A 6,435-nucleotide genomic window follows, 5' to 3' on the forward strand; every position below is an offset into this window, starting at 1 on the left:
TGATTTTTAAACTTACAAAATAGTTTCAGTTTATAATTTTTTTTTATAAAATTCATATAACAAAAAATTTGACAGAATTGGCATAAATTATTTTATTTTGTTCATATTTTGGTTTATATAGAACTTGAAAGTTAAATAGTTAAAAATTAAGTTTAATAAACTTAATTATAATCAATTTGTTTTATTTAACGTATGTAAATGAAAATAACTATAGTATACTGAAGTAAGAAAAGATCTACAAGAACCAATTTGTTGGAAGTATTTTTCAATGCTTATTCTTAATATAGAAAGCATTTACATTTTTTATCAATTTCTTTATCAGCAAAGGAAAACATAAATAACTTTTACTAATGTTTTTAAATAAATTTTTTAGTTTACAGACTAAATCTTAACGGGAAAAAAAATTAAAATTGAATTACGTGTATTCAACAACTCAATAACTAGTTATAGTAATTTATCCAAAAAAAATATAATACCCAAGTAAATGATGCTCCAATTGCACTAGAACTATGAGTAAGTGATGTACAAGATGAACCAATACAGTATATATAGATATATAGACTAACACATGCATAAAATATAGATAGATTTAATGATGGTGCTGGTTGATATCAGTTTGCAGGTAGTTCAAAGACAACAAAAGAGAGTAAAAATGACAGACCAAAGTCTCCAAATCCAAAACTAAAACCAAAAGTACCTCTTAGATCCACAACTCCTACTAATCAAAGAACAATCTTCATTTCATCTGCTGAAACGAAAAACAATAAACCAGTTCCACACAAAGCAACTCAAGTATCTTCTTATTATCCAAATACAAAAAGGACCGACCCAAAAAAAACCCACACCATCCCGACTTCAGACATGAGACCTACAGATCCCTTTAAACCGAACCTTAAAAACTCAAGCTCCATAATTGCACCACAAGTAATTCTAGGGTTTTCTAATAAGATATCTCATAATTTGAGAACATCTCGTTCAACTTCTGCCACAAGACATCGCTATGCTGCCAATGTTTATCCTCAGAAGCTTGATTCAAATGTAAGTGTAAAGACGAGAAGACAATCTTGTTCACCTAGTATTACAAGAGGTCGGAAACCAGAATTTTCCAAGCAAGAAAGTGAAGGGAAAATGACAACTCAAAAAGGGAAAGTTATCCAAACACAAGTTTTAGGGAGTAAAATGGTGGACAAGGTGATGAATGCTAGGAAATTATCAGGACTTGAAGATAGAGGAACCAAACCTAAGGTTTCATTGAGAGAACGTGTTGTGGTGTATGGAAAGATTTGATATGGCATTCATCTGACACGTGGTATACTACTATTAGTAAACATCCAAACTTATTATTGTTACTGTTACTATTATTATTATTATCATATTGTATACATTTTCTTAGAAGCATGTATAATATTTATTAAAATACAGATGTAGAGTGAATAGGAGGATTTTTTTGAACTTATTTGTTGTTATAGAAAAATTATTATAAGATACTTTAGTTACATTAAATAACCAAATGACTTTCAACAAACACTAAGATTGAACATTCGTTTATAATAAAGAGAAAGTAACCAATGAATTAAAGTTATTTGGTTAAATATGAAAAACAATTATATATCTCTATGTTAAAATTTTGAAATGAATTAAATTTGCCTAGGAGAAAAGATGATTAAATATGATTTGGGATAAGGTTAATTTTGGGGTCGGAAAGATAAAAAGCTCCCATTACAGCATGTTATATAGCCTCCACAAACCGCCTACGGCTACACCACCACCTCTCCTTTATTTTCTAGATTTTTCTTCTCCTTTACGTCGCTTCTTAGCTATTGCTTACTTTAAGGTTGAATTTAGACGACCTTAATTGATATATATTTTGGATTACAAATTACTATGTTTTAAAACTCCCCCTTAATGTATAATCTAGTCTATTTTTTGAATTTTTCAATTTTTTATATAATATATGCTTTAGTAAGAATATTTACTGAATATTCGTCCATACTTAAAAAATTTGCAATGAAATTCTTTTACTGTACCAGATTTCTAATAAGGAGTATCAAAGTAAGTTTTCTTCAATCTGAAGTAAAATTAATAGTTTTCTAAATATTCAAAATTAGTTGTGACTTTAAGCAATAATGATGAACTTAATTATTTTAACAAAAAAATAACAACTTTGCTGGAAATACAAAATCTGTGCAACAACATGATCAAACTAAAGAATTGAAGGATGCAAGAGCATAGAGCTCCAATACCATCATAGTAGAAATCTTATATATATAAAAGCAAAATTACATTAAAAAGTCCACAAACTTACTAATTGACTAATTGACTAGGACAGTCATGACTAAAAATATCGACTAACTTCTCATTTGTGTTAATGAATTCTAATTGAATTTTTTTGCTACACAAGATATATGATAAATTGGTATTTTTCTTTACTGTTTTTTATCTTGCGTACTTTTCTAGATTAATCGATTTGAAATCTTTTTCACCAACATCCTAAAGTGACATGGGGACCTCTAGGATAAAATTTTTTGAATCTACTATACATTAGCATGCCTAAACTTAATTCCCTAATAAACCCTTTCTATTTGAATCATAATTAACAATTTGAAAGTAACACAAGGTAATTGAAAAAATAAAAAAATAAATAAATAAATGTCATCGTTTACCTGATAAATCAATTTAGATTTTGCAACTCAATAAGATGGTTGGAGCAACCTCTGTTAAAAAAACATTCACTCTCAAAATTAGTAAAACTAATATAAGAACAAACTGAATAATTTTATTAACAAACTGAATTGTGGCGATTATAACCTAATAAGGTGAGGCCTTTATATAGGCTTTCACTAGAATAATCTTAAATAAATACAATCACTTGTATTTAATTAAAACTCTAATAAAAATATAGTCTTAATCTTAATCTTAATTATAAAATAATAATTAAATATCCTAATTGATAAAATTAAGTAATGAAAATACTAATTAAAAATTAATAGAATATTATCTAGATAGGGCTCTTCATTTTTACCATATTTCCCATGTGTTTTAATCTCCTTTTAGCTCTCAAGTTGTTGCAGAATTCTTCTTGGAAAATCAGCCATAAAATTCACATGTGGAAATAAGAAGAAGGAAAATCCTTCTCGGCATCAAACTCCTTGCCTGCATGCTTCACTCGTGTGGGCAAGACCTTCAGATTCTTTCCAGAATACTGCGAAATCGTCTGCAAACTCACTCAACTCTGTAGACACTGTCATGGCATGTTGTAGAAATTCCTCAATGTTTGGGGACAAATGGCTCATGTGTTTGGTTTCAAATTTGGTCTCCATCGAGGTAAGATTGGTGGTAATTAGTTTTTACAAGCATTTGACTTTATAGATGCATGTAGGATGATTAAATTTTCAAACAATTACATGTGTTCTTGTTGTTTTAATTGATGAAGAGTGTGTGCGTGTCATGCATGATTTTAATGATTTAATCTTTTTTTTTTATATGATTTCGATGGAATTTGATTACTGGAATGATGTATAACATTATGCAGATGGATTAAAATACTGAAACAAAAGAAAAAATAAAAAACAATCGATAAATAGAGCCCTGATGCCTCTATCTATGTTGCCCAGGCACCAACGTGTCGGTTAATGAGGTAGACATGGGAGACCATGTATGATGGTGTGCGCGAGACACTGCCCAAGCATCTAAAAGAGTCTGAACATGTCCTTTGGTGCGCTGCATACAAGTAGTTCATTGCACACAAATGTAAGGTTCCTACTAGGCGCCCTCGCTGCATCGAGAAGACCTACACGAGGCACTGTTTGTGTTGAGTGATGTTCGCGCATGCACACAGGGACGCACGCCTAAGCGACTATAACATGCTACATGTAGTAAACTGTGTGGGGCATAGACACTGCTAGTCGTGCACACATCGAGAGTGCCATAGGACAAGACACCATGTGCCGTGGGTGCGAGCTTGCATGATCTTATCCCCCTTCCGCGGTTTCGAGGACAAATTGCCCAAAATGTACAAGAGAAATTGAAGTTGGTAATTTGAATTTAAATATGAAACGAGAAACAGTAAAATAAAACAATTAAAATAAAAAAAAAAGTTTAAGTAATCAAAAGAACAAGCTACAAGAACTTAAAAAATGATTTTTTTTTAAAAAATGGAAAATCAATTAAGGAATTAACAACTTCGAAGTAAGGAAATTTGATAAGAAATTTGATAAGAAATTTGAAGAATGGGAAAATGAGGAAATTTTGGCTAAGTTGGAAATTTGATAAAATGGAAGTTTTGTAAAAATGGGAATGTTGGTTTTATGCAAGTTGATAAGTATGGGAGAGGTGGCAAAACGTGACTTAAACCTCCTCAAGCTTAATCCTAATCCTTATCTCTTATGTTCCTTAGCCTTTAAGTAATTTTAGAGTATTCTAATCTTATCCAAACACTGCCCATGTCTTTTCCACCTTTCAGGAGCTTTCATACCAAATTTGGGCTTTATTCGATATCTTTTGGGCCACCTTAGGCCTATCTAAACCCATAAGGCCTAAAACGGCACTCCATGTACATGCTTTCATTTCAAACAATCATAATTCCCTTGATTCATATGTGTTTCTGGCCCAGTTTACTTGCACTTGCTTTTTGTGGTTTCAGCTACTTACTAATCGAATTTGGGCTCAAAACGATCACATTTAGCTCATCTAAGGCCCACCTAAGGCCCTAAAGGTCTAAACCGTGCACAAAGCTAGGCCCATGTATATACCCTTATTTCAAAACTCTATAACTTACTTAATTCTTAATCTTTTTGGGCCACCTTGTGCTTTACATGTTCCTTAAGGAGGAAACTATCACATGGTTTTGGTTTGGGCTTCGTCCAAGTCCATTTGGCCCACTTATGGGCTAAATAATCCCAAAAGGTCAAAACTGTCCTTCATGTGCATGCCTCATAGTTTGACCTCGTATCTCCCCAATTTGTTTCTATGGATATTTTTTATTTTCCACATACTTCTTCCATCTTGGATAGTCCTTAGCCAAATATGAGTCTCAAATTCTATGTGTAAGTCTTGGGACACAAATCCAATCCAAAGGGTCAATTAGGACTTCTCGAGGGATTTCCTCCCTCACATAGGAGATTTCTCTCCTGATTATTAATTTAATTACTCTTTCATATTTTTGAAGCATCTTCTTACCTTCTACAATGTTGTTCTAGTCCCGAGAAGCGTTCCTAGGTCTAAAGAACTCAGTTTCCTCTATGAGAGAAAATTCTCTTTTTTAGGAGTTCTTTTTATCCTAAGTTCGTCATCTTAGCTTCGTTTGACTCGAAACTTAGTCCTTAACCTTATTATATCTCTCTGCATATATATACATGCTTAAATAGCCATAAAAAAATATGAGAAATTTGTCAAGAGAAAATTTAGGTCATTACATTGTCCCCCCCTTAAAAGGAATCTGGTCCTCCAAATTCAACTCACAATAAGCTTGAATCCTTGATCTTCTTCTCAATAAATTGTTGATCTCTATGGTCTCCCTCTTCTCAATACACTGATTTATTCAACGATAACTTATGACATCATTTTTAAAAATGTATCTTAACTAGTTATTCATTATTTATTTTTCACTTGTAGGTTACTAACAATTTTACTAAGGCTTGAAACACTTGTCTCCCCAACTACTTGTAAAATGGATATCTCCATTGTATATAGCTTATGGTGATTCTATTTCAATTCTCTATTCACCTCAAGGATAGTAGTCATTCATCTCCTAGTAATAAAATAATAACTCCTTAACTTCTGTTGGAAATCTAATCTCATGTTTATATTCTCTTGTGGTTCATAAATGCACCCAAGATGGTTAATTCTTTTCTAACTCCCAAAATAAGAGTATAATCATTAGGAACTCGCTTCAAAATCTCATCAAATTATTTCACCTTACATATCTTCTCATAAGCTATACTACTATCCTTAAACTTAACGAGGTCTGGTAGTGTGTAAATAATACCTCGATAGTTGATCAAGTGTTCATAGAGTCTTAAACCTTTGAATAATCAAGTATGGAATATCCATAATGTTTATGGCTCTTAATTACTTCTACGTGACCATAACATAATTTCTATGTTTGTATTTCCTAAGATATTAAGCTCCCAAAATCAAGTCGATGTATTTTCTAACTCTCAAAATTAATATTATGGAAAATGGTTAGTACTTTCCTAAATCAAGACCTTTTCTCCTTCCTCAATGACTTGATATCCAAGCCACTTACTCTTTATAGTTAAGTTGTATGGATCCTTAACTTATTAAGGCCTATTCTCTCTATCCAAGTCTAATAGGATTTGATTATGACTCCTTGATTTCTTCTGGAACCTCATTCTCAAGCTTATAGTTTTCTAAGGCTCTTATATATTTCCAAAAGGAGACATCTCTTTTCTAACTTTCAAAAATAGAAAGGAA

Source organism: Carica papaya, chromosome 1, assembly GCF_054855325.1.
Source record: "Carica papaya isolate Zhongbai chromosome 1, ASM5485532v1, whole genome shotgun sequence".
Classification (NCBI taxonomy): Eukaryota; Viridiplantae; Streptophyta; class Magnoliopsida; order Brassicales; family Caricaceae; genus Carica; species Carica papaya.